The sequence below is a fragment of the Idiotropiscis lumnitzeri genome, chromosome 16, assembly GCF_059441095.1.
Source record: "Idiotropiscis lumnitzeri isolate Australia: NSW breed Sydney's pygmy pipehorse chromosome 16, RoL_Ilum_1.0, whole genome shotgun sequence".
NCBI classification, from domain to species: Eukaryota; Metazoa; Chordata; class Actinopteri; order Syngnathiformes; family Syngnathidae; genus Idiotropiscis; species Idiotropiscis lumnitzeri.
In genome coordinates, this window is record NC_142406.1 from 240,001 (window position 1) to 252,500 (window position 12,500).

The 12,500-nt window shown below is 60.8% G+C and overlaps 1 non-coding gene across 1 annotated transcript in view; it reads right to left on the minus strand.

The window, feature by feature from the left end:
* LOC148320747 (18S ribosomal RNA) overlaps window positions 1–355 on the minus strand; it is a 1,933-nt gene extending 1,578 nt beyond the window's left edge. Inside the window, exon 1 of the ribosomal RNA XR_015839481.1 lies at window positions 1–355. This exon is cut by the window's left edge and continues 1,578 nt beyond it. This is a non-coding gene — a ribosomal RNA (18S ribosomal RNA).
* Window positions 356–12,500: the final 12,145 nt, after the last annotated feature.

Consider the following 12,500-nt stretch of genomic DNA (forward strand, 5'->3'; position numbering starts at 1 on the left):
TCGGCTCGGGCGTTATCTAGAGTCACCAAAGGGGGGGCCGGGCCGGCGGCACCGCGGAGACCGACAGCCCGCCGGCTGTGAAAGCCGGCGGGCCCGCTGCACCGCGGCAAACCGAACCCGCGTGGGTTTTGGGTCTGATAAATGCGCGCGTCCCCGCGGAGACGGGTCGGCGCTCGTTTGCATGTATTAGCTCTAGAATTGCCACAGTTATCCAAGTAACGGTGGAGCGATCAAAGGAACCATAACTGATTTAATGAGCCATTCGCAGTTTCACTGTATCGGAACCGTGTGTACTTAGACTTGCATGGCTTAATCTTTGAGACAAGCATATGCTACTGGCAGGATCAACCAGGTAGCCCTCGCGTCCGGCGGTCTGTGTTTCTTGCATTGGAACCGGAGCTGAGCGGGGAGCCGGGCGCGGGGACCGGGCGGCGCCCGCGGGAGACGGCCTCCCGCGGGGTTACCCCCGGCGGCACCCCAGCCTCCCTCGTTGTTTTTTCTCTCTCATTTTTTTCGGACGTGGGCTACCGAAATTTCCGTTACCGATTCAGCCCCCGTGCGCGGTGAGGAAGTCGGCTGGGCCTCGGTATGTACTCGGTCCGTAGAGGCCGCGTTACCGCGTGGCGGTCAGTCGCGGGAGGGAGCCGGAGCCGCCCGCACGCCCGCGACCGCAACACGCACTCGGAGGCGGCGTCTTCTGACAGACGCCGGTAGGGTTTGAGAAACATGCTTTTTCGGAAAGGACCGCTCGGCTGATGCGGGCCTGGGCTCCCGCGCCCCTCTCGTGGCGGGGCGGCGCGGGGTACCCGCGAGCGCGGCGGAACTCCCGTGTAGGACATCTCTGGGCCCGTGTGGCCAACGGGCACGCGACAGGGTCGTCTCGGTCTCGCGACGAAAGCGGTTTCGCGCTGGTTGGTGCGCTAGAGGTCGATCCGCAGGCCGAAGGAACCGTCCACCCGAACACCCCGGCGCGAGGCCGGGGCCGGCAGGGGCCCTCCGATGGCGGGTCATGCTTGCCAATCGGTCAGTGGTTGGTGTGGTGCAGTATATGTCAGGGTGTGGGTGCGAGATGGGCCGGGAGGACCGCTCCTCCAGCGTCGGACCCGAGTCATAGGAAGTGCCGTTTTGTCACAACCCCAGGGGTGGGGGGGTAACGGTAGGGAAGTGCCGGCCAACGCGCAGAGGTCGACCCGCAGGCCGAAGGAACCGTCCACCCGAACACCCCGGCGCGAGGCCGGGGCCGGCAGGGGCCCTCCGATGGCGGGTCATGATTGCCAATCGGTCAGTGGTTATGTGTGCTGCGGTGATGCGGTGCCGGCCAACGCTCAGAGGTCGACCCGCAGGCCGAAGGAACCGTCCACCCGAACACCCCGGCGCGAGGCCGGGGCCGGCAGGGGCCCTCCGATGGCGGGTCATGATTGCCAATCGGTCAGTGGTTGTGTGTGCTGCGGTGCCGGCCAACGCTCAGAGGTCGACCCGCAGGCCGAAGGAACCGTCCACCCGAACACCCCGGCGCGAGGCCGGGGCCGGCAGGGGCCCTCCGATGGCGGGTCATGATTGCCAATCGGTCAGTGGTTATGTGTGCTGCGGTGCTGCGGTGCCGGCCAACGCTCAGAGGTCGACCCGCAGGCCGAAGGAACCGTCCACCCGAACACCCCGGCGCGAGGCCGGGGCCGGCAGGGGCCCTCCGATGGCGGGTCATGATTGCCAATCGGTCAGTGGTTGTGTGTGTTGCGGTGGGGCCGGGAGGACCGCTCCTCCTGCGTCGGACCCGGGTCATGGGAAGTGCCGTGTGGCGGTGGTGGGGCCGGGAGGACCGCTCCTCCTGCGTCGGACCCGAGTCATGGGAAGTGCCGTGTGGCGGGGCCGGGAGGACCGCTCCTCCTGCGTCGGACCCGAGTCATAGGAAGTGCCGTGTGGCGGGGCCGGGAGGACCGCTCCTCCTGCGTCGGACCCGAGTCATAGGAAGTGCCGTGTGGCGGGGCCGGGAGGACCGCTCCTCCTGCGTCGGACCCGAGTCATAGGAAGTGCCGTGTGGTGGGGCCGGGAGGACCGCTCCTCCTGCGTCGGACCCGAGTCATAGGAAGTGCCGTGTTGCGCTGGTGGGGCCGTGCCCGCCAACAGCCTTCAGTGGTCGGATACCACGTTTGCAAGCTCCCCGCTGGAATGGGGACTTAGAAGAAATGAGGGGAAAATTCCCCCGGAGCTCCGTGCCTGAGGGCGGGCTGTGAGCCGCGCCGCGTCCGCCAACAGCCTTCCATGGTCGGACACCATTGTTCGCAAGTTGCCCGCTGGAATGGGCACATAGAAGAAATTTCGAGGATAACATCCACCAGAGCGCCAGGGCGGCCGTTATTGCAGTATGCGTCCGCCTGGCAGCTCTCTTCCGCGGGAACCATTGGGCAATTTCTTTCACGGAGGTGGACATAGAAGAATTTTTGTTTCTAAAAACGTGGTTCCTAAAAATGTGCCCCAGGTGTTTTGGAAAACCCGGGTAAACCTGGGAAGTAGGCAAATGACCCTCTGACTAGGGGTAAAAACGTTTGCCTACTGCAGCGCCCCTAATGCAATTCGGCGGAACTGCAACGCCCCTGGTCGCCTAAACGCTACCCCTGGTCGCCTAAACCTCACCCCTGGTCGCCTAAACCTCACCCCTGGTCGCCTAAAAGTCACCCCTGGTCGCCTAAATTGTCAACCCCTGGTCACCTAAATTGTCAACCCCTGGTCGCCTAAAGGGGACTTAGAAGAAATGAGGGGGCAAATTCCCCCTGGAGCTCCGTGCCTGAGGGCGGGCTGTGAGCCGCGCCGCGTCCGCCAACAGCCTTCAGTGGTCGGATACAATGTATGAAAGTTCCCCGCTGGAAAGGGGACTTAGAAGAAATGAGGCAAATTTCCCCGGAGCTCCGTGCCTGAGGGCGGGCTGTGAGCCGCGCCGCGCCCGCCAACAGCCTTCAGTGGTCGGATACAATGTTTGAAAGTTCCCCGCTGGAAAGGGGACTTAGAAGAAATGAGGCAAATTTCCCCGGAGCTCCGTGCCTGAGGGCGGGCTGTGAGCCGCGCCGCGCCCGCCAACAGCCTTCAGTGGTCGGATACAATGTTTGAAAGGTCCCCGCTGGAAAGGGGACTTAGAAGAAATGAGGCAAATTTCCCCGGAGCTCCGTGCCTGAGGGCGGGCTGTGAGCCGCGCCGCGTCCGCCAACAGCCTTCAGTGGTCGGATACAATGTTTCAAAGTTCCCCGCTGGAAAGGGGACTTAGAAGAAATTTGTAAAAATTCACCCGGAGCTCCGTGCCTGAGGGCCGGCTATGAGCCGCGCCGTGCCCGCCAACAGCCTTCCACGGTCGGATACAATGTTTCAAAGTTCCCCGCTTGAAAGGGGACTTAGAAGGAATTTGTCAAATTCACCCGGAGCTCCGTGCCTGAGGGCCGGCTATGAGCCGCGCCGTGCCCGCCAACAGCCTTCCACGGTCGGATACAATGTTTGAAAGTTCCCCGCTGGAAAGGGGACTTAGAAGAAATGAGGGGGAAATTCCCCCGGAGCTCCGTGCCTGAGGGCGGGCTGTGAGCCGCGCCGCGTCCGCCAACAGCCTTCAGTGGTCGGATACAATGTTTGAAAGTTCCCCGCTGGAAAGGGGACTTAGAAGAAATGAGGCAAATTTCCCCGGAGCTCCGTGCCTGAGGGCGGGCTGTGAGCCGCGCCGCGTCCGCCAACAGCCTTCAGTGGTCGGATACAATGTTTGAAAGGTCCCCGCTGGAAAGGGGACTTAGAAGAAATGAGGCAAATTTCCCCGGAGCTCCGTGCCTGAGGGCGGGCTGTGAGCCGCGCCGCGCCCGCCAACAGCCTTCAGTGGTCGGATACAATGTTTGAAAGTTCCCCGCTGGAAAGGGGACTTAGAAGAAATTTGTAAAAATTCACCCGGAGCTCCGTGCCCGAGGGCCGGCTATGAGCCCCGCCGTGCCCGCCAACAGCCTTCCACGGTCGGATACAATGTTTCAAAGTTCCCCGCTGGAAAGGGGACTTAGAAGAAATTTGTAAAAATTCACCCGGAGCTCCGTGCCCGAGGGCCGGCTATGAGCCGCGCCGTGCCCGCCAACAGCCTTCCACGGTCGGATACAATGTTTCAAAGTTCCCCGCTGGAAAGGGGACTTAGAAGAAATTTGTGAAAATTCACCCGGAGCTCCGTGCCTGAGGGCCGGCTATGAGCCGCGCCGTGCCCGCCAACAGCCTTCCACGGTCGGATACAATGTTTCAAAGTTCCCCGCTGGAAAGGGGACTTAGAGGAAATTTGTGAAAATTCACCCGGAGCTCCGTGCCTGAGGGCCGGCTATGAGCCGCGCCGTGCCCGCCAACAGCCTTCCACGGTCGGATACAATGTTTCAAAGTTCCCCGCTGGAAAGGGGACTTAGAAGAAATTTGTAAAAATTCACCCGGAGCTCCGTGCCCGAGGGCCGGCTATGAGCCGCGCCGTGCCCGCCAACAGCCTTCCACGGTCGGATACAATGTTTCAAAGTTCCCCGCTGGAAAGGGGACTTAGAAGAAATTTGTGGAAATTCACCCGGAGCTCCGTGCCTGAGGGCCGGCTATGAGCCGCGCCGTGCCCGCCAACAGCCTTCCACGGTCGGATACAATGTTTCAAAGTTCCCCGCTGGAAAGGGGACTTAGAAGAAATTTGTGAAAATTCACCCGGAGCTCCGTGCCCGAGGGCCGGCTATGAGCCGCGCCGTGCCCGCCAACAGCCTTCCACGGTCGGATACAATGTTTCAAAGTTCCCCGCTGGAAAGGGGACTTAGAAGAAATTTGTGAAAATTCACCCGGAGCTCCGTGCCCGAGGGCCGGCTATGAGCCGCGCCGTGCCCGCCAACAGCCTTCCACGGTCGGATACAATGTTTCAAAGTTCCCCGCTGGAAAGGGGACTTAGAAGAAATTTGTGGAAATTCACCCGGAGCTCCGTGCCTGAGGGCCGGCTATGAGCCGCGCCGTGCCCGCCAACAGCCTTCCACGGTCGGATACAATGTTTCAAAGTTCCCCGCTGGAAAGGGGACTTAGAAGAAATTTGTGAAAATTCACCCGGAGCTCCGTGCCCGAGGGCCGGCTATGAGCCGCGCCGTGCCCGCCAACAGCCTTCCACGGTCGGATACAATGTTTCAAAGTTCCCCGCTGGAAAGGGGACTTAGAAGAAATTTGTGGAAATTCACCCGGAGCTCCGTGCCTGAGGGCCGGCTATGAGCCGCGCCGTGCCCGCCAACAGCCTTCCACGGTCGGATACAATGTTTCAAAGTTCCCCGCTGGAAAGGGGACTTAGAAGAAATTTGTAAAAATTCACCCGGAGCTCCGTGCCCGAGGGCCGGCTATGAGCCGCGCCGTGCCCGCCAACAGCCTTCCACGGTCGGATACAATGTTTCAAAGTTCCCCGCTGGAAAGGGGACTTAGAAGAAATTTGTGAAAATTCACCCGGAGCTCCGTGCCCGAGGGCCGGCTATGAGCCGCGCCGTGCCCGCCAACAGCCTTCCACGGTCGGATACAATGTTTCAAAGTTCCCCGCTGGAAAGGGGACTTAGAAGAAATTTGTGGAAATTCACCCGGAGCTCCGTGCCTGAGGGCCGGCTATGAGCCGCGCCGTGCCCGCCAACAGCCTTCCACGGTCGGATACAATGTTTCAAAGTTCCCCGCTGGAAAGGGGACTTAGAAGAAATTTGTGAAAATTCACCCGGAGCTCCGTGCCTGAGGGCCGGCTATGAGCCGCGCCGTGCCCGCCAACAGCCTTCCACGGTCGGATACAATGTTTCAAAGTTCCCCGCTGGAAAGGGGACTTAGAAGAAATTTGTGAAAATTCACCCGGAGCTCCGTGCCTGAGGGCCGGCTATGAGCCGCGCCGTGCCCGCCAACAGCCTTCCACGGTCGGATACAATGTTTCAAAGTTCCCCGCTGGAAAGGGGACTTAGAAGAAATTTGTGAAAATTCACCCGGAGCTCCGTGCCCGAGGGCCGGCTATGAGCCGCGCCGTGCCCGCCAACAGCCTTCCACGGTCGGATACAATGTTTCAAAGTTCCCCGCTGGAAAGGGGACTTAGAAGAAATTTGTGGAAATTCACCCGGAGCTCCGTGCCTGAGGGCCGGCTATGAGCCGCGCCGTGCCCGCCAACAGCCTTCCACGGTCGGATACAATGTTTCAAAGTTCCCCGCTGGAAAGGGGACTTAGAAGAAATTTGTGAAAATTCACCCGGAGCTCCGTGCCTGAGGGCCGGCTATGAGCCGCGCCGTGCCCGCCAACAGCCTTCCACGGTCGGATACAATGTTTCAAAGTTCCCCGCTGGAAAGGGGACTTAGAAGAAATTAGGCAACTTTCCCCGGAGCTCCATGCCTGAGTGCGGGCTGTTTGCCGCGCCGTGCCCGCCAACAGCCTTCAGTGGTCGGATACAATGTTTCAAAGTTCCCCGCTGGAAAGGGGACTTAGAAGAAATTATGAATATTTTTGTTTCTAAAAACGTGATCCCTGAAAATGTGCCCCAGGTGTTTTGGAAAACCCGGGTAAACCTGGGAAGTAGGCAAATGACCCTCTGACTAGGGGGGAAGAACGTTTGCCTACTGCAGCGCCCCTAATGCAATTCGGCGGAACTGCAACGCCCCTGGTCGCCTAAACGCTACCCCTGGTCGCCTAAAAGCTACCCCTGGTCGCCTAAAAGCTACCCCTGGTCGCCTAAACGCTACCCCTGGTCGCCTAAACGCTACCCCTGGTCGCCTAAACGCTACCCCTGGTCACCTAAACGCTACCCCTGGTCGCCTAAACGCTTCCCCTGGTCACCTAAACGCTACCCCTGGTCGCCTAAACGCTACCCCTGGTCGCCTAACTGACCCCTCGTGTGTGGGGATCAACGTTTGCCTACTAGGGCGTCCTCCGGCGGCCTCTCGGCAGTACTGCAGGCCCATTTTAGCCGAGCCCATTGAAATGAATGGGGGAATTTTATACGTTTTTGCCTTTTTTTTCCCCCCCTCGTTCTTTTTGTATTTATTCATTTATTTCAACTTTTACCGACTCAACCGCCCTCCGGCGTGCCCTCGGCGGTCCCGCAAGCCCAATTCGGTCGAGCCCATTGAAATGAATGGGGGAATTTTATACGTTTTTGCCTTTTTTTCCCCCCCCTCGTTCTTTTTGTATTTATTCATTTATTTCAACTTTTACCGACTCAACCGCCCTCCGGCGTGCCCTCGGCGGTCCCGCAAGCCCAATTCGGCCGAGCCCATTGAAATGAATGGGGGAATTTTATACGTTTTTGCCTTTTTCCCCCCCCCCCTCGTTCTTTTTGTATTTATTCATTTATTTCAACTTTTACCGACTCAACCGCCCTCCGGCGTGCCCTCGGCGGTCCCGCAAGCCCAATTCGGCCGAGCCCATTGAAATGAATGGGGGAATTTTATACGTTTTTGCCTTTTTTTCCCCCCCCTCGTCCTTTTTGTATTTATTCATTTATTTCAACTTTTACCGACTCAACCGCCCTCCGGCGTGCCCTCGGCGGTCCCGCAAGCCCAATTCGGCCGAGCCCATTGAAATGAATGGGGGAATTTTATACGTTTTTGCCTTTTTTTTCCCCCCCTCGTCCTTTTTGTATTTATTTACTTATTTCAACCTTTACCGACTTAGGGGCCGCTTTGCACCGCCTGTGCCCGGGGAAGGTGCTCCTATTCGGGCCAAGTGTGACACACGCCCGCCCTCCTCCTCCGGAGCTTCCATTAGGGTAGACTTAGGGGCCGCTTGGCACCGCCTGTGCCCGGGGAAGGTGCTCATATTCGGCTTCACTGTCAGGCAGCATGCACTCCTCCTCCGGAGCTTCCATTTGGGCAAACTTAGGGGCCGCTTGGCACCGCCCGTGCCCGGGGAAGGTGCTCCTATTCGGGCCAAGTGTGACACACGCCCGCACTCCTCCTCCGGAGCTTCCATTTGGGCAAACTTAGGGGCCGCTTGGCACCGCCTGTGCCCGGGGAAGGTGCTCATATTCGGGCCAAGTGTGACACACGCCCGCACTCCTCCTCCGGAGCTTCCATTTGGGCAAACTTAGGGGCCGCTTGGCACCGCCTGTGCCCGGGGAAGGTGCTCATATTCGGGCCAAGTGTGACACACGCCCGCACTCCTCCTCCGGAGCTTCAATAAGGGCAAACTTAGGGGCCGCTTGGCACCGCCTGTGCCCGGGGAAGGTGCTCATAGTCGGCTTCACTGTCAGGCAGCATGCACTCCTCCTCCGGAGCTTCCATTTGGGCAAACTTAGGGGCCGCTTGGCACCGCCTGTGCCCGGGGAAGGTGCTCCTATTCGGCTTCACTGTCAGGCAGCATGCACTCCTCCTCCGGAGCTTCCATAAGGGCAAACTTAGGGGCCGCTTGGCACCGCCTGTGCCCGGGGAAGGTGCTCCTATTCGGCTTCACTGTCAGGCAGCATGCACTCCTCCTCCGGAGCTTCCATAAGGGCAAACTTAGGGGCCGCTTGGCACCGCCTGTGCCCGGGGAAGGTGCTCCTATTCGGGCCAAGTGTGACACACGCCCGCACTCCTCCTCCGGAGCTTCCATGAGGGTAGACTTAGGGGCCGCTTGGCACCGCCTGTGCCCGGGGAAGGTGCTCCTATTCGGCTTCACTGTCATGCAGCATGCACTCCTCCTCCGGAGCTTCCATTTGGGCAAACTTAGGGGCCGCTTGGCACCGCCTGTGCCCGGGGAAGGTGCTCATATTCGGCTTCACTGTCAGGCAGCATGCACTCCTCCTCCGGAGCTTCCATTTGGGACAACTTAGGGGCCGCTTGGCACCGTCTGTGCCCGGGGAAGGTGCTCCTATTCGGGCTAAGTGTGACACACGCCCGCCCTCCTCCTCCGGAGCTTCCATGAGGGTAGACTTAGGGGCCACTTGGCACCGCCTGTGCCCGGGGAAGGTGCTCATATTCGGCTTCACTGTCCGGAGCTTCCATAAGGGCAAACTTAGGGGCCGCTTGGCACCGTCTGTGCCCGGGGAAGGTGCTCCTATTCGGCTTCACTGTCACACAGCATGCACTCCTCCTCCGGAGCTTCCATAAGGGCAAACTTAGGGGCCGCTTGGCACCGTCTGTGCCCGGGGAAGGTGCTCCTATTCGGCTTCACTGTCACACAGCATGCACTCCTCCTCCGGAGCTTCCATAAGGGCAAACTTAGGGGCCGCTTGGCACCGCCTGTGCCCGGGGAAGGTGCTCATATTCGGGCCAAGTGTGACACACGCCCGCACTCCTCCTCCGGAGCTTCCATAAGGGCAAACTTAGGGGCCGCTTGGCACCGCCTGTGCCCGGGGAAGGTGCTCATAGTCGGCTTCACTGTCAGGCAGCATGCACTCCTCCTCCGGAGCTTCCATTTGGGCAAACTTAGGGGCCGCTTGGCACCGTCTGTGCCCGGGGAAGGTGCTCCTATTCGGCTTCACTGTCACACAGCATGCACTCCTCCTCCGGAGCTTCCATAAGGGCAAACTTAGGGGCCGCTTGGCACCGTCTGTGCCCGGGGAAGGTGCTCCTATTCGGGCCAAGTGTGACACACGCCCGCCCTCCTCCTCCGGAGATTCCATGAGGGTAGACTTAGGGGCCGCTTGGCACCGCCTGTGCCCGGGGAAGGTGCTCATATTCGGCTTCACTGTCAGGCAGCATGCACTCCTCCTCCGGAGCTTCCATAAGGGCAAACTTAGGGGCCGCTTGGCACCGTCTGTGCCCGGGGAAGGTGCTCCTATTCGGGCCAAGTGTGACACACGCCCGCACTCCTCCTCCGGAGCTTCCATTTGGGCAAACTTAGGGGCCGCTTGGCACCGCCTGTGCCCGGGGAAGGTGCTCATATTCGGCTTCACTGTCAGGCAGCATGCACTCCTCCTCCGGAGCTTCCATTTGGGCAAACTTAGGGGCCGCTTGGCACCGCCTGTGCCCGGGGAAGGTGCTCATATTCGGCTTCACTGTCAGGCAGCATGCACTCCTCCTCCGGAGCTTCCATAAGGGCAAACTTAGGGGCCGCTTGGCACCGTCTGTGCCCGGGGAAGGTGCTCCTATTCGGGCCAAGTGTGACACACGCCCGCACTCCTCCTCCGGAGCTTCCATTTGGGCAAACTTAGGGGCCGCTTGGCACCGCCTGTGCCCGGGGAAGGTGCTCATATTCGGCTTCACTGTCAGGCAGCATGCACTCCTCCTCCGGAGCTTCCATTTGGGCAAACTTAGGGGCCGCTTGGCACCGCCTGTGCCCGGGGAAGGTGCTCATATTCGGCTTCACTGTCAGGCAGCATGCACTCCTCCTCCGGAGCTTCCATAAGGGCAAACTTAGGGGCCGCTTGGCACCGTCTGTGCCCGGGGAAGGTGCTCCTATTCGGGCCAAGTGTGACACACGCCCGCACTCCTCCTCCGGAGCTTCCATTTGGGCAAACTTAGGGGCCGCTTGGCACCGCCTGTGCCCGGGGAAGGTGCTCATATTCGGCTTCACTGTCAGGCAGCATGCACTCCTCCTCCGGAGCTTCCATTTGGGCAAACTTAGGGGCCGCTTGGCACCGCCTGTGCCCGGGGAAGGTGCTCCTATTCGGGCCATGTGTGACACACGCCCGCACTCCTCCTCCGGAGCTTCCATTTGGGCAAACTTAGGGGCCGCTTGGCACCGCCTGTGCCCGGGGAAGGTGCTCATATTCGGCTTCACTGTCAGGCAGCATGCACTCCTCCTCCGGAGCTTCCATAAGGGCAAACTTAGGGGCCGCTTGGCACCGTCTGTGCCCGGGGAAGGTGCTCCTATTCGGGCCAAGTGTGACACACGCCCGCACTCCTCCTCCGGAGCTTCCATGAGGGTAGACTTAGGGGCCGCTTGGCACCGCCTGTGCCCGGGGAAGGTGCTCATATTCGGCTTCACTGTCAGGCAGCATGCACTCCTCCTCCGGAGCTTCCATAAGGGCAAACTTAGGGGCCGCTTGGCACCGTCTGTGCCCGGGGAAGGTGCTCCTATTCGGGCCAAGTGTGACACACGCCCGCCCTCCTCCTCCGGAGCTTCCATTAGGGTAGACTTAGGGGCCGCTTGGCACCGCCTGTGCCCGGGGAAGGTGCTCATATTCGGCTTCACTGTCAGGCAGCATGCACTCCTCCTCCGGAGCTTCCATTTGGGCAAACTTAGGGGCCGCTTGGCACCGCCCGTGCCCGGGGAAGGTGCTCCTATTCGGGCCAAGTGTGACACACGCCCGCACTCCTCCTCCGGAGCTTCCATTTGGGCAAACTTAGGGGCCGCTTGGCACCGCCTGTGCCCGGGGAAGGTGCTCATATTCGGCTTCACTGTCACACAGCATGCACTCCTCCTCCGGAGCTTCCATAAGGGCAAACTTAGGGGCCGCTTGGCACCGCCTGTGCCCGGGGAAGGTGCTCATATTCGGCTTCACTGTCACACAGCGTGCACTCCTCCTCCGGAGCTTCCATAAGGGCAAACTTAGGGGCCGCTTGGCACCGTCTGTGCCCGGGGAAGGTGCTCCTATTCGGGCTAAGTGTGACACACGCCCGCCCTCCTCCTCCGGAGCTTCCATGAGGGTAGACTTAGGGGCCACTTGGCACCGCCTGTGCCCGGGGAAGGTGCTCATATTCGGCTTCACTGTCCGGAGCTTCCATAAGGGCAAACTTAGGGGCCGCTTGGCACCGTCTGTGCCCGGGGAAGGTGCTCCTATTCGGCTTCACTGTCACACAGCATGCACTCCTCCTCCGGAGCTTCCATAAGGGCAAACTTAGGGGCCGCTTGGCACCGTCTGTGCCCGGGGAAGGTGCTCCTATTCGGCTTCACTGTCACACAGCATGCACTCCTCCTCCGGAGCTTCCATAAGGGCAAACTTAGGGGCCGCTTGGCACCGTATGTGCCCGGGGAAGGTGCTCCTATTCGGCTTCACTGTCATGCAGCATGCACTCCTCCACCGGAGCTTCCATTTGGGCAAACTTAGGGGCCGCTTGGCACCGCCTGTGCCCGGGGAAGGTGCTCCTATTCGGGCCAAGTGTGACACACGCCCGCACTCCTCCTCCGGAGCTTCCATTTGGGCAAACTTAGGGGACGCTTGGCACCGCCCGTGCCCGGGGAAGGTGCTCATATTCGGGCTAAGTGTGACAGACGCCGGCCTATTACCCCCGGAGCGATGGAGCTGGGGGCGCTCGCTCCCCGCCCGTGCCCGGGGAAGGTGCTCCTCTCCGGCCTAAGTGTGGCAGACGCCGGCCTATTACCCCCGGAGCGATGGAGCTGGGGGCGCTCGCTCCCCGCCCGTGCCCGGGGAAGGTGCTCCTCTGCGGCCTAAGTGTGGCAGACGCCGGCCTATTACCCCCGGAGCGATGGAGCTGGGGGGCGCTCGCTCCCCGCCCGTGCCCGGGGAAGGTGCTCCTCTCCGGGCTAAGTGTGGCAGACGCCGGCCTATTACCCCCGGAGCGATGGAGCTGGGGGTGGGCGCTCGCTCCCTGCCTGTGCCCGGGGAAGGTGCTCCTCTCCAGCCCCAGGTCGCCTAACCCCCTTACCCC